The sequence below is a fragment of the Elephas maximus genome, chromosome 18, assembly GCF_024166365.1.
Source record: "Elephas maximus indicus isolate mEleMax1 chromosome 18, mEleMax1 primary haplotype, whole genome shotgun sequence".
In the NCBI taxonomy this organism is placed as follows: Eukaryota; Metazoa; Chordata; class Mammalia; order Proboscidea; family Elephantidae; genus Elephas; species Elephas maximus.
This window is the reverse complement of record NC_064836.1, coordinates 69,197,747-69,222,737: the sequence shown is the minus strand read 5'-3', so window position 1 is coordinate 69,222,737 and position 24,991 is coordinate 69,197,747. Positions and strand designations below refer to the sequence as shown.

The following is a 24,991-nucleotide window of genomic DNA, read 5'->3' as shown; positions in this document are numbered from 1 at the left end:
TGAGAAGCTAGGGCATTGGTGAGAAAGGAGTTACCACTGCAATGTAGGGTTTTCAGGAAGACTGCAGAGAAGACTACAGGGTAATAGGTCACCATTAACGTCCATCTTTGCAGAGACAATTGAGGACAGCGGTTCTCAATCTGTGGTCCCAGCCAGCAGCATCAGCATCACCTGAGGACTTGTTAGAACTGTAGATTCTGAGACCCCAGCCCAAATCTACAGAATCAGACTCACTGGGGGTGAGGCCTGGCAGTTTAACAAATTCTCCAAGTGATTCTGATGCCCACTCAAGTTTAAGCACTACTGGCCTAGGAGATTCACAAGCCAGCAACAGAATGGTTATTTTAATTGTCCAGAGTACGTTGCCCCCTGGAAAGACATCATCTTGTGTTCAGTTGCATTCCTTACCAGCATCTCTGCCCCACACCCACCCCCAGGAATAAATTCCTGTACTTCCTTGTGGGAAAAATAAGCAAATGTTGGGTGATCTACTGCCTTCGGCCCATTTCCCAGGAGCCAGTTATAATGAGAAGTAAAAGACGGCATTGCTTGTGAGACCCAGTTACCCACTTACATGAGTTTCACTTTTCTCACAAACCAGGATCTTCAAGTTTTGCAGGGCCTTGCTTAACATGTTCTCCAACTGTAAAGCTGCCTCTAGGGCTTGTATGCTGCTCCCCCAGTTATCTATGTCAGGCCTCTGTTGGAGATGAATAGACACTTGGTTTCAGACATCAGGCACAGCTTTGTTATTCACCTCCTGTTTTCTGTGTAGGGTTATATGACTGGTTTTGCATAGGCCAGTGGCTTTCAAGCTTCGTAGCCCAAAGGGATCACCTGAGGATCTTAAATACTGATGCCTGGCTCTCAGCCCCAGCCACTCTGATTTAGTTGGTATGGGCTACAACATGGACATTAACATCCAGCAATATCTAGCCTATGGGAGCTAGAGCAGAAGAGGAAACAATAACTTTCTAGATAGTTAGCTGGTTTTGCTCTTAGCATGTGTGAAAAATTATCTGGAATTCCCAGGTGATTTTAATGTGCTGCAAAGAATGGGAACCATTAACACAATTACTCCATTGGCTTTGGAATTCCATGATGATGGTTCACTTCTAGTTGTCAGACATTTAGTTCTCTTTATAGGTAGGAATGTACCTGGATGTAATTCTCCCAACTAAGGTTCAGCCTGTTTCTGTGGAGTGTTTGTCCCAGTGAACAAGTTTGTTCTACTACATCGAAGAGACAGCCATGTTAAACGCCTGAATTAGACTAAAGATTTGAAAAATATGCCAACAGCTCTAGAAAGAAGCCTTTAGAGGAGTGCTTCTCGAACTTCACAGGGCGTTAGAACAATCTGTAGAGTTTATTTAGGCACAGATCCTTGGACCCCTTCCCCAAGAATGTGATTCAGTAGGTTTGGGGTGGGCTCCCTGAATCTGCATTTCTAATGAACTCCCAGGTGATGCAGATACTGCTGGTCCAGAGACTGTACTTTGTGTAGCACTAATTGAGAAAAGCCAAATAAGCATGTAGTGGCTAAAACTCGACAAAATAATGCATTCAGGAGCTACAAAGAAGACACATGCTTGCCCTCAGAGGCTATTGAGAAACACGGTGGTTTCTGAATATGTGATATGTCATAGAAACAATAGTTAGGTCTCAGCTAGTAATTTAGTTCTCTAGACCCGGAAAAGACCCCAAGGGGTCATCATAACAAAGTTATGTAGTCACCTTAATAACTGGAAGGCAGACGATACCTTCATGTTTTCTTAGATATCTTAGGAACTGCTTTGCATGCTCCCTCTTCATATCAGCCTGCTCCCTGAAGAATCTGGCAAAAGGAGGTATTCCCATCTCTTCATTGTAATAACAGGCCTGGGACAGAGGTGAGAGTAGGCAGAGGCTGGAGGTGAGAAGCAGATATTTAAGGCCGGAAATCTCACACAAACATATTTGTTGACTCAGTAGTTGTCCAGAAAGAGGCCTACTCCTCTTTGGTCAGTCTTAGATGCTTTGTCCTTCAGCTTCCAGAAGGCCCAGCTTTCTCCCTGGACCTAAGTCACCTCAAAGAGTAGCTACCCAGATTCCAAAATGCTAGTGTCTTAGTCTAGTGTCACAGCCTCTTAAAAGGTCAGATTTGTGAGCCCCATATGATAGCACTTATATCCAGTAATTACATAGACATATCACAAAAGTCTAGCATAAACTGACATTTTAATAGAATCTGTTTTGCCACTTCTAACACATGGACATTAATTGCAAGAAGCATATGTGTATAAAATTGTTAATTAAGTCACCATCAGTATTTGATGTCCTTACAGTTCTGGGAACCCAGTGGAGACAACGGATTCTCGCTATTGTAGCCCATAGATCACAATTACAACTCAAAATCATTGCACCACAGAGCATCAATATCCTAGCCACCGAGTTGCCATTTCATCGAGCATCAGACCACAACCACCATTACTAAGAAAATTGAAGGTATATCATCACTTAGACCAGAGCTCAGACCTTCCTCACAGTGGCCTAAGAGCCCATACTCACCATGGATAAATAAGCATCGCTGACATGGAGCTCATAAGATGCCACTTGGTTAAGAGCAGTCTGACACTCTTCAGGGAGGGGTCTCTGGACGTGGGGTTCCATCTCACATCAGGGAAGTCCAGGCATAAAGGGTGCTACCCAGTAGGGGCTTCTTCTTAAATGCTAATGGGCAGATAGCCAGCCTTGCTGCCACGGAAAGAGGACTAAATTACATCCAGCTGAGATGAGAAGAAAGAACCAATCTGACTAGAGAAAATGATATAAATAAAATAAGGGGTAACTCTGCTAACTCTCCCAGTCAGTGTTTTCTCTGTCTCTCTGCTCTCCCTGTCATCTAACTGTGATTTGTGAAGGCTGACCTAAATTTGCTGATGGGGAAATATTAACATAATGGGTTCATTAGCTTCAAAAACATTGATGGCACATCATGCTAGTTTCTATGGGGAATCTAAAAAGACTGACTAAAATACTTTCTCTGCCTGTAAAGGATTTACTACGCTGCCCCCAACCATAAGTCCTCAACATGCATATCAGATCCTAAGGCAGAATATGATGAGCATGCTAAAGAGTCAAAAATCATATTTAGCTAAGGAAATTAGGGCAGAGTTTGTTGATATATTAGCCATGGAAGGTGCGTAAGAATGTAGAGAAATGGAAATGAAAGAGGATTCTACAGCAGATACACACAGGCTGTAGGTACAAGATTTAGTAGTGGTTTTTCCAAACTACAGTAACACTGCACCATTTGGAATCTTTTATTTCCTTCCTCAAATTATATCCCAAATGTCCCTATCTGCCCCAACACACACCTTCTTCATTTGCCTCCTTTTGAGATAGTGTTTCATTTATTTTGGTGTTCCTGCAGCTTATCATGAAGTATCTCTAAATAACATATGCTGAATCAATAGTTATTAAATAAAAATATGTATTATATGTGCAGCACTGTAAGATTTCCCATGAGTCTGGTGGAGTCCTAGTTTGAGCCTCAGCCATATTGGTTGAAATGAAGTAGAAGTGGTGGGTCCCAAAAGTCTGTTTCTATGAGGCAGTGAGGAGGGAGGGAGCCTCCTGAGGGAGAGCTCGTCCTAAGAGAAGGAGTCAAGCACTCCAAGTTTGGCCCAGCCACAAAGATAAGGTCATCATAGGGGAGGGATGATGGTAAAAACAGCTACAACGTTCTTAGAAGTGAGGATGGCAAGACTTGGTCTCAGTTACCTTGGACATGCCATCAGGAAAGACCCATTGCTAGAAAAGGACATCCTGTTTGGTAAAGTACTGGGTCAGCAAAAACAAGAAAAAACGCTCCATGGGATGGATCGACAAAACAGCTACAGCAGTGCGCTCCAACACACCAACCGTTGTGAAGGCGTCACGGAGCTGTGCGGTATTTCACTCCTTTACACTTAAAGGTCTCCATGAGTCAGAGCAGGTTCAATGGCAATGTCAACAACAATCAAAATTACAGATGCCGCAAGTATGGAGGGGATATTTAGTAGGCTCAATGACAGCACCAAAGATCTATAGAATTAAACGGGTTAAATCAATTTGGCTAAAACTAATACAATGAATTATAATTAAAAATGAATATAAAATCCTATAATTTCAGTCCACTAAATAGCTCATAAACAGAAAGAGGGAGAACTTTTAAAATAGTAGTTCATGTGAAAAAGACCTGGATTTTTAATTGGGCGAATACTCAATATAACCAAAGAATTGACAGAAACACAAATGTAATTTAGTTTTGAATAAGCAACTTTAGTAAGCAGATCACAGGACATAGCGGTTCTACTGTACCTCTGCAGTGACCACCCACTGGTTTCTCAGAGTCCACCCATCCAACACACACCTGCCAAGTACCGACCAGAGGTAGGTGATGAGTGTTACGTGGTAATAAAGATAGACAAGCACTGAGGAGCTTTTTGACTAATGTTTTATCATTATTTGTATTTAATTCTGGTTCCACATTTTTGAGATATTAACGAACTGGCGCATAACTGGACACAGGGAAGTTTATTTCCTATCTATTGCTAGGAACCCTGGTAGCGCAGTGGTTAAGTGCTCAGCTGCTAACTGAAAGTTGGGTGGTTTGAACCCGCCAGCCACACCGCAGGAGAAAGATGTCGCCATCTGCTTCCGTAAATGTTACAGCCTTGGAAACCCTATAGGGTTGCTGTGAGTCAGAACCAACTTGATGGCTGTGGGTTTGGTTTTTTGGTATTTGTTTCAATTGTTTCAATATTTGCACTATAAAGTTGTAGGATTTATAAATGCTTAAATATGGAAGAAACTGATAGATAAAAATCCTTCACAACAAACCTGCCAGGCAAGAGTTATTATTGCTTTTTTTGAAAGTGGAAAACAAAGTCTAAGAGAGGTTAAGTGACGCACTTCCATCACACTGGTAGTGGCAGAGTCAGAGCACCACTCATCTCTGTTTGACTCCAGCATCTCACACTCTTTCTAATCAGCCCTTCACCCCATTGCATTCAAGTGAACGCTTCCTTTTTCTGATTTATTGATGTAAGAATATAAAAAGTCATAGGATACAAACACTTAAAACACACTTAGCTATACTTATGAACTCTTTTATATTGAAAAAAAAATTAAATCATAATAAACAAAATACGTAAAATGTGACAAATAGCAAAAAGATCCTGTGTATAATATTAGGTATTTGAATTTTTTCTTTAGCCTTTCAGATATTCCTCCTCCCCCACCAAGTTGTTCCCTACAGCCTGAAACCTTATTACATATAATTCTAGAAGGAGTATACATAATTATAGCTTTCAAAATAAATACAGTAGTTATGGCTGAATAAAAGATCACTGAATATAAACTTAATGGATTCTAAGAAAAACATAAATCATCCACTTTCATTGGGCTCAAGGAAACAGCAATAAGAAGTCACTTTGACTTCTTATAATAATGAACGCATGTGTGTCTATAAAACTTTCATAGAAGAGAAGACGCACAGAGAATATATTAGTATTTTAGACTGTATAGTTTCCCTGCAGATATAGGCACTAGTGCCAAAAACTTGTACCCAAAGTCACTGTAAGAGCCACTTCTACAGCTTCAGTTGGCAAATGTTTCGATTAAAAAATATGAAGAATACTTTTGAATATCTTACTTCCAATCCCAAAACACCCAGCCGTCACCCAACTGAAGGGAAATTGTGATCCTCTCACAGCATATTTTAGAGTCTGTGTTATATGAAATTATATTGGTAATCATTTCTCTTAAGGTGAGAGCAGAATGTTGCATGCATTTTCTACTATTTCAAACACACACACCCACACACCACCACCAACAAACAACTTCTAAACAATGAAGTATCCCTGACCTGCTGGACTACTGGGAAACAAACATGCTCAGTGTTTAGTGTGAAAGCCCCAGCCCTCTGCTTCTTAGAAAAACATGTGCTTGGTTTTGGTTTCAGCATGATATGACCCCATGACTGTAAACACAACTGCTGTGCTAGCGGCCAGTGCTAACTGGCCTTCAGCGGGTAGAGAGAGGGTTGCACAGGGATTTGGCTCGGGCGTTGGGAAGAAGGATGGTGACTGTGTGTTCCTGTAGTCTGTGACAATCATTCACGAGGGCTAAAATGCTGGCTGGAAGTGGCAAGAATATGATCTTAAACAAACCTAGTGAGGAGGACAAGTATTTTGAAACATTCTTCAGGCCTTCGGTTTCTCCCACCCCCTTTCCTCTGAGAAATCTAGATTAATGGGTGAAACATTGTAATTACTTTTCGTTTTCTTAGACTTTTATTATCTTCTGTTTTACAGGCTGGACCTGAATAGGAGATTTTAAATGAATGAGTGAGATCATGAGTTGTATAGTGCCATGGATAAGAATGCAGGTTTTTCCAAGGACTTCCTGGGTTTGAATCTTGTTTTGACACTTTATTCAATCAAGAAGCATTTTTCTGGGCACTGGGGATGTAGCAGTTAACAAAACAGACAAAAAAATTTTTCTGCTTCAGCAACTCTACTTCCTAAGTTTTTGCTCATTAACCATTCTGAAACTCAGTTTCCCCCTTAGTGGAAATTATAATGATATTAATTTCTTGGGCGTGCTTTGAGTGTTAACTGAGTTGACACATGTAAAACACTTCGATCAGAAAAAGACTTAACATATAGAAAGCATTTAATAAATGTTAGCTATTACATTTAGGACCATGTTCATTTTTTTTTTTTTTTAGTTGTTGCTATTTTATTGTGAAGTATAACAGCACATCAGAGCCCTTGTACCCAACGCCTTTTCTCAAGCTCTGCTTTTGGGAGAATCCACACTTAGGCACAGCGCTTTGTTGATGATATGTGTGCTACTTGTTTGCGTTTCATACATTTAATTTATCTTTGGATAAAAAGAAGTTCTTAATTTTAATGTAGGCCAATTTTGCAATCTTGATGTTAAGAGTTTTGTGTCCTGATTATGAAATCCTTCACCACTCCAATGCCTTGAAGATGTTCTTTTATATTTTCTTATGACTTTTATTTTTTTACTCTCATATTTAGAGTTACGGTCTCTCTGGAATTGATTTTTGTGTATGGTGAGAAGCAGAGGAAAGTTTCTTATTTTTTACATTAAAAAAAGAAAATAGTTGCCGTTGAGTTGATTCTGATTCATGGCGACCCTAGGTACGCACAGTAAAACTGCTTAGCTGCTCCACAGGGTTTTCTGTTAAACTTGAGGGAGAATCAATTCTAATAATTTTCACATAGTCAATGGAAAATTCACTTTTTTTTTTCTTTTTGAATATGATATGGAAACTGAAGGACTGAAAAACAACTTCCACTGATGAAATGCTCAAAGTTCAGGAAATATTTCACATATGAAAATGTTATTTTTTCCGAAGTGTTTATTTGAAAACCACAACTCTGGCAGCCTTGATGAGAGCTGTAGTAAAATGAAGTGAGATCATGTACTCTTGGTCCAGTTAGCAAGCTTCATCTCACCACTTGCAGACTGATTATGGGAACAATAAGAACTGATGAGCCTTTGAGGAAGGGTGATTTTAGGAACTTCCATGCTAATTCAAGTGAATAATATTATCCTAAGTATGGCAATCATATTCTCTGAACTCCCAATATGGACACATTATCTAATAACTAAGAATATATTTATAGGAATTGTATTTGTAGGAATTTACAGGAATTGTGGTCATAGTAAACATTAGCATTATGATATTCTGAGTTGGGTCAGTCTATTTTTTGGGTTGGGATCATACGTGTATGCTCCTATTTCTCCCTAGTGTACCCATAGTTGACATTAAGGCACTTGTGACACCCTCAATTACTGAGTGTGATGTGGTCTCACAACCAGTCAGTTGGAACTGGCACTCATCAACAGGAAAGCTTTTTGTTAATCTGGTTTAGGTGTAATTGTTGGCGACCACTGTGTAGAAATGGTCAGGCCAATGGGCAGTGGGGCAAAGAGTTCATCTGAAACATGACAAGAACATGTACAGACTGTTCAAACCTACACCCTTTGTTACTCACTTTTGTTAATTTAAATGGAAGCAAACAAGACATCCCGAAGAAATCTAGACTGAATCTGTAGTGCATTTGAAAGTCTGCCTGGTTTCTACTCTTTTTCCATTTGAGCACGGCCTTCATCCTCAAGCAAGTTTTATCTAGTATAAGAAAAAATATAGGAACAAATAATTATTAAGCAAGGCAGAATATGAAAAAGTTTTGTGAGAATGGTTAGAGTGTTCAGAAAAAGGAGCAGTTCCCTTCTGAGTTTATCAGGAAAAGCCAGCATCCTATTTGGTTTGTATTTTTCCTCTCTGTTTTTGTTCCTCAGTTGCTCTTTCCCCCACTTCTTTCAAGTATTTTTTAGCATTTAATCTTAACTTCTCTACCATATTTTTAGCTGTACCTCTTTTTGTTTTTAAGTGGTGGTTCTGGAGATTACAATATGCGTCCTTAAATGATTACAAAAAAAACCACTAGCATCCTTAATTTAGAGATCCACTCTAGAGAAGAAACTAATAGTTTTTGAATAACTGCTATGTGCTAGGCACTGTGTTAAATACCTAACATATCTCATGTATCTTATTTCTTTATACTCATGTAAAGACACCAAAAAATTTTCTTATAATTCATACTTTGCATGTGAGGATCAGAAGTTGAATGAAGCAGATTAAAAATAGAACTTGCTGAGCACAATGACGAATAGAGTCAGGTGGGTAGACGTTTCCTGGACCAGGTGTGTTTTGAATTAGATTTTGGAGGCAGAAAGGAAAGTAGGAAAGGTTTGGAACTGGGTAATATTTTTCCCATGCATCATCAGAAAATTGCTATGTGGTTGTCTGTCTAAAATATTCATCTGCAAAAATTGTGTCCAGTGGGAAAAGTGCCTCCGTGTTTAACTTGTAAAGACCCTTCCTTAATGGATGTTTGCTAAGGTCAAAGATGATGAGGATAACTGATGGCTGGTAGAGCTGAACTTCTCCACCTCAGTGCTTGACTGTAATTAAAAGCTGGCTAGCTTCAAGTCTTTCTAGACTGATGAGCAGCTTTGCCACAACAGACTCTAGGGCAAAAACTTCAAAGTTCTATTTTCATCCATTTCTATTGGAAATTCTTCTCTGGATCTATGTTAAACCTTCCCCTCACCCATCACACAGCTCAGTTCGTCTTCTTCTTGATTCATTTATCCAACCCCAAATAAACCACTAAAAAATTCTTTCCAATCTCTACTCTCTACCATGAATTTGAACGGTAACCTTCAATTTTATTACTGTGTACCCCGCAACCACTCTTGTTACGCTCTTCTCAAATAATTTTTAACTCTTGGGAGCTCACTTTTGTCCTCTGTAAATCGAAGGAATTGGTTTATTCATGACTTTCAGATTGTGTTCTTCTTTGTCCTAGGGATTCAAAGAAGTGCTTCATAGGACAGGGTGTTGGAGGCGTGGCAAATAGGACAGCACTGCCAGCCAGAACTCCCTTCAACAGAAGCAGCTCTGTGTTGTTTACATATTAATTTAATTCTTTGCAGGGTTTTGTTTGAAGGGATCTGCTACTAAAACAAGTTGGAAAACCATTGGATTAAGGTTTCGTCTACCTCTAAACAGTTTAAGATAATATGCTATGATTCTGCAATCTTGCCACCTCTAACAGATGGCACAACTATTCTATTAACATTTTGCACATTTCAGCTTAGAGGCTAGGTATGTAGGTTATACTTAAGGCTTTGCTGAATGCAGATGTAGGAATTGGTCCTGGCAGAGGCACCCATGGAGGAATTCCTTTCTTATGAAACCATTCAGTCATTCCTCCCATCTTAGAGAAAAGATTTGTTTAGCTATTTTCCCAGGCACCATTGACCCTGCCAATTTGCAGGTGACAGAAGAGTGTTTGTTGACGAATTCTAGGTGGAGCCAAGGAGAGTGATTTCAGCTCGGCTCTTGGTTGTACTTCCCATTATGCCCGGGGCCTGATAAAGCAGAACTGAAGCTTATTCCAGCATCTCTTAGGTCAGACACTTCAAAGCAGCCACAGTTCCTGGAAATGCACCCCCACATCTACCAGATCCCCAGGTGAGATGTAGAATACTCTACAGCTTCTGGGGCTGTGGGGAGCAGTCAGTTTTCCCTTGGTGACCGCAGAGCTCACGGGAGTCCTCTTTGCGGGACTGTCACCCCCTGTCCCCAAACTTAGGGAGCTGCCTGTTGGACACTGAATTCTATATGGTGTGTGTGAACCACGGGGGTGGGGTGGGGGCAAAGCGGTTTATTACAAATTGGACACGTCTCTGAGCTCCTGAAAGGAAAGGACTTATAAGTCTCAAATTTGTATTCTTAATATCACTGATGTGAATAATCTAATGGTTTCTAGAGGCCCTTCATTAGGGTGAGAAAGGAGTGGTATTGCTCTACCTGAGTCCCCCAGTCTGACTGCCTCTAGCCTCATCCCTCACTTTTAACCCCCATTCTGCTCCCAGAGTGATCTACCCAAAAGCAAAGCTGATCATGCCTTCTTCGGCCTCAGCACCTTTGATGGACTACCACTGACCTCTGAATAAATTCTTTGGCAGAGCATACAAGGACCAGATGCATCTTGCTCCATTCCCATCCCACTCTTTGGTTCCTGCCATTCCATTAAAACTCTAGCTGAAGGGCAGAACCTGAGGTCTTCGCTTAGCTGATAGAACAAACAAAAACAAACCCGTTGCCATCGAGTCAATTCTGACTCATAGTGACCATGTGTATATATATATATATATATATATATACACATACATATAAGCTAAAATGATAGCTGATAGAGTATCCTCCTATTTGTTTTTCTTTTTAAAGTAGTCCCGTGTTTCTCAAGGGCGGTCCTTGGGTCTTCCTGCAACAAAAATCAATGAAAGCGTTTATTAAAAATGTTGCTGTTGTTAGGTGCCGTAGGTTCCAACTTACAGCGACCCTATGTGCAACAAAGGAAACACCGCCCAGTCCTGCACCATCCTCACAATTATTATTACGTGTGAGCCCACTGAAGTAGAGAAAATACATTTTCTGTAGTGTTTTAGTAGTAAAATAAAAGAGAATATATTTTCTAGTTTAGCTGTATAAGCTGTGATTAAAATCTTTAGTCTTTAAAAGCGTTGATTATTTGCACTAGAATCTGTCTGACGATTGTTCCATTGTAGAAAAACAAATCCCATTGTAGAAATACAAGATAATCAAGATTTTTGTTGTTGATTAAACCATGTTTCTCTCTGAGGTGACAAAAACAATGGGCGATACCATCAGCACCCCGGACCCTCACCCCGGACCCATCCAGTGACCGAAGCCAGGATGGTGTAAAGAGGCCTGCAAGACGTCAAAAATAAGTCACTTCGTCATTACGTCCCCCTCAGAGAAGAATCAACATTCCTGGGAATTTCTAAACCCTGACCCTCTCCCTATAAAACCCTTTTGTAGCCCTCTTGGGGCAGACAGAATCTGGGGGAAACTTTGCCCCCTCTGTCTCTTGAACACAGTGTTCAATAAAGCCCTCTTGCCGCTTACCTCCTCTTGTCTCACATTGGCTTGCGGCAGGCGGCTGGAATCCACAATTTGGGGTAACACCACTCACTGTTGCAGCCCCTGTGTCAGTCTGTCTCATTGAGGGTCTTCCTCTTTTTCAGTGACCCTCCACTTTACCAAACATGATGTCCTTCCTATTAAAAATAATACTTATAGTAATAGAGCTAATACTCATTATCAGGCACTAGGTTCCGTTCTAAGTTAACTCATTAATCATCACAACAACCCTAAGAGGCAAGTACATTTCTAATTTCATCTGATAGATGAGGAAACTGAGACACAGAGAAATAACTGTCCAAGATCACAAGTGGCAAAGCCAGGATTCAAACTCTGGCAGTCAGGCTCTACAAGGTATACTCTAAACCACGATCCTATATTTCCTCCCATTAAAAATGCGGATTCACAAGCAGCGGCACAGCTTTAACAAGATCCCAAGGTCATTCTTCCCAGTGCGGTTTGAGAACCATTGCTGTTCGTTTGTTCAAATACGAACGAGTGGAAGGTGAGCGCCCTCTAGTGTACATGCTTGAGTGTCACATTCTTTGATGACGTATTGATCTTTTTTTATCTGCGTCTTACAAGAGAGACAAATTTCGTGATATACAATGTTTAATGGCTCTAGCAGGATAAGTTACTTCGATATCAAAGATTTCACAAGTTAATACTACCATAAATTTATTTTTGTCACTAAAAGAATTATATGAATGTTGTCTGAATTTGTCAGATAATTGTCTCTCTTATCAGACCTCAGCAGCTTCTGAAAATTCAATATTGGAAGCCTCTGTGCCAAGGCAAATGACCCATCCTTTCAGTTAGCCCATGACGCTCTTAAGCCTCCCAGAGGGGTGAGAGCACGGTACACTGACGGGTACAGCATCTCTTGTACCTGGGGAAGTGGAACAGATAGGGAGTGTCCACTAAATTGGTAGAAACGACCCTTTTGTTAACTGTCTGTATCAAATTGATTACCTCCTGTCTCCTCTGTAAACTCCCACTCCATATCTGCTGGTTCTTTTTTTTTTTTTAATAACTTTTATTAAGCTTCAAGTGAACGTTTACAAATCCAATCAGTCTGTCACATGTAAGTTTACATACATCTCACTCCCTACTCCCACTTGCTCTCCCCCTCTTGAGTCAGCCCTTTCAGTCTCTCCTTTCTTGACACTTTTGCCGGCTTCCCTCTCTCTCTATCCTCACATCCCCCCTCCAGACAAGAGTTGCCAACACAATCTCAAGTGTCCACCTGATATAATTAGCTCACTCTTCATCAGCGTCTCTCTCCCACCCGCTGACCAGTCCCTTTCATTTCTGATGAGTTGTCTTCGGGGATGGTTCCTGTCCTGTGTCAACTAAAAGTCTGGGGAGCATGGCCACCGGGGTTCCTCCAGTCTCAGTCAGACCATTAAGTTTGGTCTTTTTATGAGAATTTGGGGTCTGCATCCCACTGATCTCCTGCTCCCTCAGGGGTCCTCTGCTGTGCTCCCTGTCAGGGCAGTCATCGATTGTGGCCGGGCACCAACTAGTTCTTCTGGTCTCAGGATGATGTAGGTCTCTGGTTCATGTGGCCCTTTCTGTCTCTTGGGCTCTTAGTTGTCGTGTGGCCTTGGTGTTCTTCATTTCCCTTTGCTCCAGGTGGGTTGAGACCAATTGCTGCATCTTAGATGGCCGCTTGTTAGCATTTAAGTCCCCAGACGCCACATTTCAAAGTGAGATGCAGAATGATTTCATAATAGAATTATTTTGCCAATTGACTTAGAAGTCCCCGCAAACCATGTTCCCCAGACCCCCGCCCTTGCTCCGCTGACCTTTGAAGCATTCATTTTATCCCAGAAACTTCCTTGCTTTTGGTCCAGTCCAATTGAGCTGACCTTCCATGTATTGAGTGTTGTCTTTCCCTTCACCTAAAGCAGTTCTTATCTACTGATTAATCAATAAAAAACCCTCTCCCATCCTCCCTCCCTCCCCCCCTCTTAACCACAAAAGTATGTGTTCTTCTCAGGTTTACTATTTCTCAAGATCTTATAATAGTGGTCTTATACAATATTTGTCCTTTTGCCTCTGACTCATTTCGCTCAGCATAATGCCTTCCAGGTTCCTCCATGTTATGAAATGTTTCAGAGATTCGTCACTGTTCTTTATCGATGCGTAGTATTCCATTGTGTGAATATACCACAATTTATTTACCCATTCATCCGTTGATGGACACCTTGGTTGCTTCCAATTTTTTGCTATTGTAAACAGAGCTGCAATAAACATGGGTGTGCATGTATCTGTTTGTATGAAGGCTCTTGTATCTCTAGGGTATATTCCTAGGAGTGGGATTTCTGGGTTGTATGGTAGTTCTATTTCTAACTGTTTAAGATAACGCCAGATAGATTTCCAAAGTGGTTGTACCATTTTACATTCCCACCAGCAGTGTATGAGAGTTCCAATCTCTCCGCAGCCTCTCCAACATTTATTATTTTGTGTTTTTTGGATTAATGCCAGCCTTGCTGGTGTGAGATGGAATCTCATTGTAGTTTTAATTTGCATTTCTCTAATGGCTAATGATCGAGAGCATTTTCTCATGTATCTGTTGGCTGCCTGAATATCTTCTTTAGTGAAATGTGTGTTCATATCCTTTGCCCACTTCTTGATTGGGTTGTTTGTCTTTTTGTGGTTGAGTTTTGACAGAATCATGTAGATTTTAGAGATCCTGCGCTGGTTGGAGATGTCATAGCTGAATATTCTTTCCCAGTCTGTAGGTGGTCTTTTTACTCTTTTGGAGAAGTCTTTAGATGAGCATAGTTGTTTGATTTTTAGGAGCTCCCAGTTATCGGGTTTCTCTTCATCATTTTTGGTAATGTTTTGTATTCTGTTTATACCTTGTATTAGGGCTCCTAGGGTTGTCCCAATTTTTTCTTCCATGATCTTTATCGTTTTAGTCTTTATGTTTAGGTCTTTGATCCACTTGGAGTTAGTTTTTGTACATGGTGTGGGGTATGGGTCCTGTTTCATTTTTTTGCAAATGGATATCCAGTTATGCCAGCACCATTGGTTAAAAAGGCTATCTTTTCCCCAGTTAATTGGCACTGGTCCTTTGTCAAATATCAGCTGCTCATACGTGGATGGATCTATGTCTGGGTTCTCAATTCTGTTCCATTGGTCTATGTGTCTGTTGTTGTACCAATACCAGGCTGTTTTGACTACTGTGGCTGTATAGTAGGTTCTGAAGTCAGGTAAGGTGAGGCCTCCCACTTTCTTCTTCTTTTTCAGTAGTGCTTTGCTTATCCGGGGCTTCTTTCCCTTCCATATGAAATTGCTGATTTGTTTCTCTATCCCCTTAAAATATGACATTGGAATTTGGATCGGAAGTGCGTTAAATGTATAGATGGCTTTTGGTAGAATAGACATTTTTACTATGTTAAGTCTTCCTATCCATGAGCAGGGTATGTTTTTCCACTTAAGCATGTCCTTTTGAATTTCTTGTAGTAGAGCTTTGTAGTTTTCTTTGTATAGGTCTTTTACATCCTTGGTAAGATTTATTCCTAAGTATCTTATCTTCTTGGGGGCTACTGTGAATGGTATTGATTTGGTTATTTCCTCTTCGGTGTTCTTTTTGTTGATGTAGAGGAATCCAAGTGATTTTTGTATGTTTATTTTATAACCTGAGACTCTGCCAAACTCTTCTATTAGTTTCAGTAGTTTTCTGGAGGATTCCTTAGGGTTTTCTGTGTATATAATCATGTCATCTGCAAATAGTGATAACTTTACTTCTTCCTTGCCAATCCGGATACCTTTTATTTCTTTGTCTAGCCTAATTGCCCTGGCTAAGACTTCCAACACGATGTTGAATAAGAGCGGTGATAAAGGGCATCCTTGTCTGGTTCCCATTCTCAAGGGAAATGCTTTCAGGTTCTCTCCATTTAGAGTGATATTGGCTGTTGGCTTTGCATAGATGCCCTTTATTATGTTGAGGAATTTTCCTTCAATTCCTATTTTGGTAAGAGTTTTTATCATAAATGGGTGTTGGACTTTGTCAAATGCCTTTTCTGCATCAATTGATAAGATCATGTGGTTTTTGTCTTTTGTTTTATTTATGTGATGGATTACATTAATGGTTTTTCTGATATTAAACCAGCCTTGCATACCTGGTATAAATCCCACTTGATCAGGGTGAATTATTTTTTTGATGTGTTGTTGGATTCTATTGGCTAGAATTTTGTTGAGGATTTTTGCATCAATGTTCATGAGGGATATAGGTCTATAATTTTCTTTTTTTGTAATGTCTTTACCTGGTTTTGGTATCAGGGAGATGGTGGCTTCATAGAATGAGTTGGGTAGTATTCCGTCATTTTCTATGCTTTGGAATACCTTTAGTAGTAGTGGTGTTAACTCTTCTCTGAAAGTTTGGTAGAACTCTGCAGTGAAGCCGTCCGGGCCAGGGCTTTTTTTTTGTTGGGAGTTTTTTGATTACCGTTTCAATCTCTTTTTTTGTTATGGGTCTATTTAGTTGTTCTACTTCTGAATGTGTTAGTTTAGGTAGGTAGTGTTTTTCCAGGAATTCATCCATTTCTTCTAGGTTTTCAAATTTGTTTGAGTACAATTTTTCATAATAATCTGAAATGATTCTTTTAATTTCATTTGGTTCTGTTGTGATGTGGTCCTTCTCATTTCTTATTCGGGTTATTTGTTTCCTTTCCTGTATTTCTTTAGTCAGTCTAGCCAATGGTTTATCAATTTTGTTAATTTTTTCAAAGAACCAGCTTTTGGCTTTGTTAATTCTTTCAATTGTTTTTCTGTTCTCTAATTCATTTAGTTCAGCTCTAATTTTTATTATTTGTTTTCTTCTGGTGCCTGATGGATTCTTTTGTTGCTCAGTTTCTATTTGTTCAAGTTGTAGGGACAGTTCTCTGATTTTGGCTCTTTCTTCTTTTTGTATGTGTGCATTTATTGATATAAATTGGCCTCTGAGCACTGCTTTTGCTGTGTCCCAGAGGTTTCGATAGGAAGTATTTTCATTCTCGTTGCTTTCTATGAATTTCCTTATTCCCTCCTTAATGTCTTCTATAACCCAGTCTTTTTTCAGAAGGGTGTTGTTCATTTTCCAAGTATTTGATTTCTTTTCCCTAGTTTTTCTGTTATTGATCTCTAGTTTTATTGCCTTGTGGTCTGAGAAGATGCTTTGTAATATTTCAATGTTTTGGACTCTGCAAAGGTTTGTTTTATGACCTAATATGTGGTCTATTCTAGAGAATGTTCCATGTGCGCTAGAAAAAAAAGTATACTTTGCAGCAGTTGGGTGGAGAGTTCTGTATAAGTCAATGAGGTCAAGTTGGTTGATTGTTGTAATTAGATCTTCCGTGTCTCTGTTGAGCTTCTTACTGGATGTCCTGTCCTTCTCCGAAAGTGGTGTGTTGAAGTCTCCTACTATAATTGTGGAGGTATCTATCTCGCTTTTCAATTCTGTTAAAATTTGATTTATGTATCTTGCAGCCCTGTCATTGGGTGCATAAATATTTAATATGGTTATGTCTTCCTGATCAATTGTCCCTTTTATCATTATATAGTGTCCTTCTTTATCCTTTGTGGTGGATTTAAGTCTAAAGTCTATTTTGTCAGAAATTAATATTGCTACTCCTCTTCTTTTTTGCTTATTGTTTGCTTGATATACTTTTTTCCATCCTTTGAGTTTTAGTTTGTTTGTGTCTCTAAGTCTAAGGTGTGTCTCTTGTAGGCAGCATATAGATGGATCGTGTTTCTTTATCCAGTCTGTGACTCTCTGTCTCTTTATTGGTGCGTTTAGTCCATTTACATTCAGGGTAATTATAGATAAATAAGTTTTTAGTGCTGTCATTTTGATGCCTTTTTATGTGTGTTGTTGACAATTTCATTCTTCCACATACTTTTTTGTGCTGAGGCGTTTTTCTTAGTAAATTGTGAGATTCTCATTTTCATAGTGTTTGACTTTATGTTAGTTGAGTCGTTACGTTTTTCTTGGTTTTTATCTTGAGTTATAGAGTTGTTATACCTTTTTGTGGTTACCTTATTATTTGCCCCTATTTTTCTAAGTAAAAACCTAACTTGTATTGTTCTATATCGCCTTGTATCACTCTCCATATGGCAGTTCAATGCCTCCTGTATTTAGTCCCTCTTTTTGATTATTGTGATCTTTTACCTATTGACTTCCATGATTCCCTGTTATGTGTATTTTTTTTTTTTTTAATTAACCTTAATTTGTTTTTGTGATTTCCCTGTTTGAGTTGATATCAGGACGTTCTGTTTTGTGACCTTGTGTTGTGCTGATATCTGATATTATTGGTTCTCTGACCAAACAATATCCTTTAGTATTTCTTGTAGCTTTGGTTTGGTTTTTGCAAATTCTCTAAACTTGTGTTTGTCTGTAAATATCTTAATTTCGCCTTAATATTTCAGAGAGAGTTTTGCTGGATATATGATCCTTGGCTGGCAGTTTTTCTCCTTCAGTGTTCTGTATATGTCGTCCCATTCCCTTCTTGCCTGCATGGTTTCTGCTGAGTAGTCAGAACATATTCTTACTGATTCTCCCTTGAAGGAAACCTTTCTTTTCTCCCTGGCTGCTTTTAAAATTTTCTGTTTATCTTTGGTTTTGGTGAGTTTGATGATAATATGCCTTGGTGTTTTTCTTTTTGGATCAATCTTAAATGGGGTTCGATGAGCATCTTGGATAGATATCCTTTCGTCTTTCATAATGTCAGGGAAGTTTTCTGTCAGGAGTTCTTCAACTATTTTCTCTGTGTTTTCTGTCCCCCCTCCCTGTTCTGGGACTCCAATCACCCGCAGGTTATCCTTCTTGATAGAGTCCCACATAATTCTTAGGGTTTCTTCATTTTTTTTAATTCTTTTATCTGATTTTTTTTTCAGCTATGTTGGTGTCGATTCCCTGGTCCTCCAGATGTCCCAGTCTGCATTCTAATTGCTCGAGTCTGCTCCTCTGAGTTCCTAGTGCATTGTCTAATTCTGTTATTTTATTGTTAATCTTTTGGATTTCTACATGCTGTCTCTCTATGGATTCTTGCAACTTATTAATTTTTCCAGTACGTTCTTGAATAATCTTTTTGAGTTCTTCAACAGTTTTATCAGTGTGTTCCTTGGCTTTTTCTGCAGTTATCCTAATTTCATTTGTGATATCATTAAGCATTCTGTAAATTAGTTTTTTATATTCTGTATCTGATAATTCCAAGATTGTATCTTCATTTGGGAAAGATTTTGATTCTTTTGTTTGGGGGGTTGGAGAAGCTGTCATGGTCTGCTTCTTTAAGTGGTTTGATATGGATTGTTGTCTCCGAGCCATCACTGGGAAACTAGTTTTTCCAGAAAATCCGCTGCGTCCAGTCCAAATCCCTGCGGGACGGTTCCCCGGCTCGGACGCTGCTCTTTCTGCTCCAAGACCAGTCACTGCCTCCTGGGGACTTCTCCTACCGGCTGCGTCCCACGCCGCCCGTGGAACCGGCTGTTCCCCCTCCCGGGGTAAGTTCAGGGGGGTGGAGCCGCTCTCTGTGCTTGTGCCGTACCTGACTGGTACGCTGGCTCCAGGCTCTGGAAACAATCGCTGCTTCCCCGTATTAGTTCGTTCTCCGTCTCTAAATCTGTGTTTGTTGTTCAGGGTTCGTAGATTGTTATATATGTGATCGATTCACTTGTTTTTCCGTGTCTTTGTTGTAAGAGGGATCTGAGGTAGTGTCTGCCTAGTCCGCCATCTTGGCTCCGCCTCTGCTGGTTCTTTTTTGAAGTCTATTTTTGTTAATCTTAGCCAGAGGTGTAGCTAAGGCATGGCAGGTATGACAGTGCCCTGGGCGCCACCTGAATGGGGTGAGGGAGGGACGTGCAGTTTCTATTAACCATCTCTGTTTCCATCACCAGCTGTGAAAGATTATCCAGCAAGCTAAGACTAATATTTTCATATTTAAGAGCCTCCGTGGGTCAAGGTAGACTGTGTGAGCTTGCTCTGCTGAGGGCAGAAAGAGAAGATACTGGGGAAAAAAAAAATTACTTTGAGCACATCATAGACCAATTTTCATCAAGAAAGCAAGGAAGGGGCAGTTGTAATTTTCATGTAGTGCCATAACATGTTTAAAAAAAAAAAAAAGATTAAACGAGCCTGACTTGTATTTTTGGGTTGGTATTATGGTTTATTATGGTAAAGTTATCTAAGAGATGGGTGTCAGATGTTTGAATGGGGTGCAGAGTCACAGCAAGGGGGAGGCAGGGGGGGCACTTGGCCCTGGGTGCAACTACAAGGAGGTGCCAGATGAGGCCCGTAGAACGACATCCCAAAGCACCACAAATACGAAAGGAACCTGACTGAGGCAGCTGGGCAAGAGGGGTAAGGTGTTTCTGCTGAAGCAACCTGTTATCCACATCTATTCATCTTGAAATCGGGGGTGGGTGGGGTGCAACTCCTGGCCACGCCTCAGCAGGGATGCGATTTCGTGGCTTGCCATCTGCGCTATTTTCTACAGATACACCTCTGTACACCCCAGAGGAGACATCTATGGTACTTTCTACTCATCACATTTTCTAGAAATGTCCCACACCCTCACCACCACCCCATCAAACAATTACAGTGGGAGCTCCCTGTGGTCTTACATGATCCCAATCCTGGCTCCTGGTCACCGTTCCAGGGCAGGTACCTGACTCAAGGCGGAATAATTAGAGTCTGTAACAGAAAACCTGACAAACAATACCTTAAATTATTTTTTCTGACATAACAGGAAATTCCAAGGTAGGCAGCCCAGGGCTGCTCCATCTGCTTTAGGATATCACCAGGACCCACACTCTTCTATCTTCCTACTTTGCAAAATTTTCATGTCAAGTTCGTAATCTTGGTCACAAAATGGCTGCTGCAACTCCAGGCATCACATGCATATTACAGGAGGGAAGAATTGAGGAGATGCTAAAGGGAATATGTAAAAGGTTGAAGAGATAGGTCAGGTGAGTCTAATCCGCTTTTATAAAACTTTCTAGAATATCTGGGTGGTAGTATCTATTTTTTAGTATCTATATCTCTGTGAGAAACTAATTTAAAAATTACTTCACTTAACCCAAACTATCCCCTGGGGTCAACTTTTAGACAAAATAACAGATTGGCACAGAAAATAAAGGATATTAACTGTGAGTATGGTGCTCTATTAAAAAACCATCTATATAGATATGAGACCAAAAAGTCAACAATTACTCTAAAGCAAAGATGAGACGGTAAGCGGGCATGGGAACTAGAGTGCTGGAAACAGAACAACCAGAACACAATTAAAGAGAATGTCGGCACATTGTGAAAAATGTAACTAATGTCACCAAACAATTTGTGTAGATATCGTCAAATGGGAACCTAATTTGCTGTGCAAACGTTCACTGAAAACACAAAAAAATTGTTATTAAAAAAAAGAACAAAAAATTACTTCTGTTAAAGTGAGAAGTGAGTCAGCAACACCAAATTGCATGGGCTAGTTAGTCTACACTTAGTTTTAAGAACCACTCGACTCGACGGCACTGGGTCTGGGTTTTATATTAACGTTATTTTTTTACCCGATTAGTGTCCGTGCCCTGGAGCAGTCGAGCCAATGAAACATACTCCAAGTCAGAAGGAGTGAGAAAGTTTATTAAGGAGAAGTATACATCATCGGGGACCCAGCAGCAACACAGCCTGTCTCTATGAAGCCCCAAAGAGCAATTTTACATTAAAGCTTACATAGAATCTCACAAGGGTTACAGGTGTCTTTGTAGTCCCCTGCCAGACATTTCTTTATTAGGCTAAAGATATACATATCTGGTACCTGGGCTCCAACTTTCCTTTTGGGGTTGTATGCCACAGGTAGTCTGGACAGAACAAAAGGTTATTTGCCTCAGTTTAAAACAAAGAACAAAGTCATTAACATTTGGTCAAAACAAAGTCATTAATGCAGGTATGTGAAGGAGCCAGGCAGAAGAAGAATAACTTATAGGTTTATCATGGCCTTAGTTATGTTAAGCTCTCAGTTGCCCATTTGGAAAAAGGAGAAAACATGCTGGGGGGTATTGGGGTCACATTAATGATTTGTGAAAGCTAGTGCCTAAAAATTTTAAATATAAATTCTAGGACTAAAATGGGTAAAATTTTCAAAGATTTCACTTCTTTGCCAATCATGCCATCACCTTCATTAGAATTTCTGGTAAGTTAGATGGCAGTGTGACAAGGCAAACACATCCGCTTAGCAATACTTTTTAATAATTAGCCTGCATCTCTGGCCCTATCTTAAAGTAACAGAAGTGAATCACTTCGATAGTACATTTCTTAAGTTTGGCTTTCAAAATTTGGGAATTGGCGACAACAGTATAATTTGGTAAAACCAGAAGGAATTAGGAAACCCTGCAAGTGTAGTGGAAACCCTGGTGGCATAGTGGTTAAGAGCTATGGCTGCTAACCAAAAGATCAGCAGTTTGAATTCACCAGGTGCTCCTTGGAAACTCTATGGGACAGTCCTACTCTGTCCTATAGGGCTGCTATGAATTGGAATTGACTTGGCAGCAATGGGTTTGGTTTTATTTTTATTTTTTGGTTGATGGCGCAGTGGTTAAGAGCTACAGCTGCTAACCAAAAGGTCCGCAGTTCGAATCCATCAGGCACTCCTTGGAAATCCAATGGGGCGGTTCTACTCTGTCCTATAGGGTCGCTATGAGTCAGAATTGACTCGACGGCAATGGGTTTTGTTTATTTTTGGAAGGAATTATATGATATTGTGTGTGTGTGTGGTTAGAAGGCAGTAAAGCTACTAGAGGGATGAAGTCAGAGACCCGTCTACTTCTCTCCAGAAAAGGACAGACTAATATACCACCAGCAGGCCTAAAAGCTGTGATGTTCAACAGGGCTTTGGGGGACGGAGGAGGGGTGAAGCTTATAAGGATTGGGAGAAGCATGTAGAGTTTAAAAAATGATATTTAATATACCTATGCCTTTTTTTTTTTTTTTTATGCCTACTGAGTTTGTATACTGAGTTTGTATAAGGCTAGACAGAATCTTTTTTGGCTGGTAGGGCTGTATAGAAGATAAAGTTATAAAGCAGTGCAGGACCCTGGGTTAAAAAAAAAAAAAAAAAAGACAACGTCTACTGTATATCTCATGCTTTACAACTTATTTTATCCCCACTAGCATTTTGATAGTTTTTTTTTTCTTTTTTTAGCATTTTGATGCTGGAGATTGCTTGAATAGAGAATGTCTTTTTTTTTTTTTCTATGCTAACAAATAAGACAAGTGTAAGTACCCACTTGGAGATAATTTGAACTCCATGAAGGTGATTCAAATTCACACTAACCAGACTGTTAAGGCCTTTCCTAAGGGATGAAAATAGGAAGTGGGCTGGAGCCAGAGGAGGAAAGGAGGGAGGCCCATTGCATGGAGCAGGTAATGTTGATGGAAGGGATGGAAACCCAGGAGCTAGTAGCCAATTTGCTCAGGACCAGCTTACGTGACTGGGAAAATGTTCAAATGGCCTGTTCCTGCTTATTTTTTTTACTAACTTCATGGGTATTCTCAGAATTAGGGCAATACTGAAGAGGGTTCTTATAGAAAAATGAGCCAAAGAGGTTCCCTTTCATTAACTAGGTTCATTTATCACCACCACCAGTCCTGCCAAGCCCTATCACAGGTACCCAGAAGAGACAAACAACCCTTATTAGAGTGATAAGTCTTATCTTTCCTCCTCTTCCAACTCAGCCTCCTCACAAGTTACACTGTGGATAAAAGCCAGTAGTTTTTCTTCTTGCCTCAAAGTAGGTTACTCCCTTCTCAGTCCAGGCCTTTCCCTCCCATTGAATCTTAGCTGCTAGGCTTGGGCAGGCAGGTTCTTCTACTTATCATTAATCGTGTCCCCACTGTAAGAGCCACCAGATGCAGTTGGTCTGACCTATAGCTACCAAAGTTCCATCACTGCTTAGGTTACTTACTACTGTCACTATGAGTCAGAACTGACTCAATGGCAAGGGGTTTGGTTTGGTTTTATCGGTACTGTTGTTAGGTGCCATCACAATCCCAGGCATAACAGAACGAAACCAGACGGGTCCTGTGCCATCCTCACAATTGTTGCTATGTTTAAGCCCATTATTGCAGCCACTGTGTCAATCCATCTCACTGAGGGTCTTCCTCTTTTTTGCTGACCCTCTACTTGACCAAGGGATTGGTCCCTCCAGTACCTGTCAAAGTAAGCAAGAAAAAGTCTTCCCATCCTCGTTTCTAAGTAGCATTCTGGCTGTACTTCTAAGACATTCTTACGACTAGAAAATAAAATATTCTGGAGGCTCAAGGACAAATTAACCTATGACAATTGTTCATACACTTTTACGTGCTAATGCCACTAGGCTGTGCGATGATTATTGTTATTTGCCATGAATCGATTCTGACTCATGGCAGCCCCATGGATACAGAAGGTTTATGGAATTTTCAAGGCTGTGACCATTTGGAAGCAGAGTGCCAGGCCTGTCTCCTGGGCCCATCTGGGTGGGTTTGCACGGCCAACCTTTTGGTTAGTAGTGGAGCATTCAACCACTTGCGCCACCTAGGGACTCCCACTGAGATGATTAAGTAATAAAAAACGTGAGTATCTTGCTAACTTCTTTCCCCTTTGTTTAAAGTGCGTGCTGGAGGGGGAGAAGGTGGGTGGAGAGCTGCACCGGGGTGGGGGGCCAGGCGGGGAGTGTAGGTATTTCCCTGCCTCAGTTTACAGGAGTCGTCAGGATTATAAAACGTGAGAAACGTGGCAGACCTCTACAATTGTAGGATAATAAGTATTTTCAAACCTCTGGTTTCTGAATCACCCAAACATCCAATTAGGAGTTTTATGCTGGTTAAGTGAAACAGTTACTTTGCTTTTCCTATTTCTAAAATAATCAAGGCCTGGAAAGATTTTAGTTTCAGAACTGAGATGTGGAATTGATTCCACAAAGCCTGTTCCCAGGATTCTCTTAAAAGCCCTTTACTAATTTTTCCTACTCCTTTGAAAGTTTAGCCTTTAGGTAAGGAGTTTCCCAGGCTCTGGCCCCTGCAAGCTCCAGAAGGTCTAGGAGACTCCATGAGCGCAGGCCAAGGGGCATTTCATAGCTACAGAACTGACTTTGAAAATTTAAGTCAGGGAGGGAGTCTGTCTCTGGCTATATTTCTGCTCGCGCCCATCCTCAACCCCCCGGTCCTACTTTGTCTTCTCCCTGCGGCTGATAAAAACAGCAGGCCCAAAGAACCCCTTTTATCTCCACCTTGGCTTGCACAGCCCGCCTGCACCCTCCGCGCCCAGCTCTCCCGTCGGACCAGCCCTCCTGGCGCGGTGGATCCTTTATCGCGGGCAACCGGCGGGCGCGGCGCCGGCAGGCGGCGACAGGGCGGGAACTACAGCTCCCAGCATCCCTCGCCCCCTGCCAGCCCCCGGA

The 24,991-nt window shown here is 40.6% G+C and overlaps 1 long non-coding RNA gene across 1 annotated transcript in view; it reads left to right on the top strand.

Annotated features, from left to right (window-relative positions):
* The window catches only part of LOC126061673 (uncharacterized), a 64,441-nt gene extending 52,954 nt beyond the window's left edge, over window positions 1-11,487 (top strand). The window contains exon 3 of the long non-coding RNA XR_007513865.1: window positions 11,277-11,487. This is a non-coding gene — a long non-coding RNA (uncharacterized LOC126061673). The remainder of the gene's footprint in view (window positions 1-11,276) is intronic.
* Window positions 11,488-24,991: the final 13,504 nt, after the last annotated feature.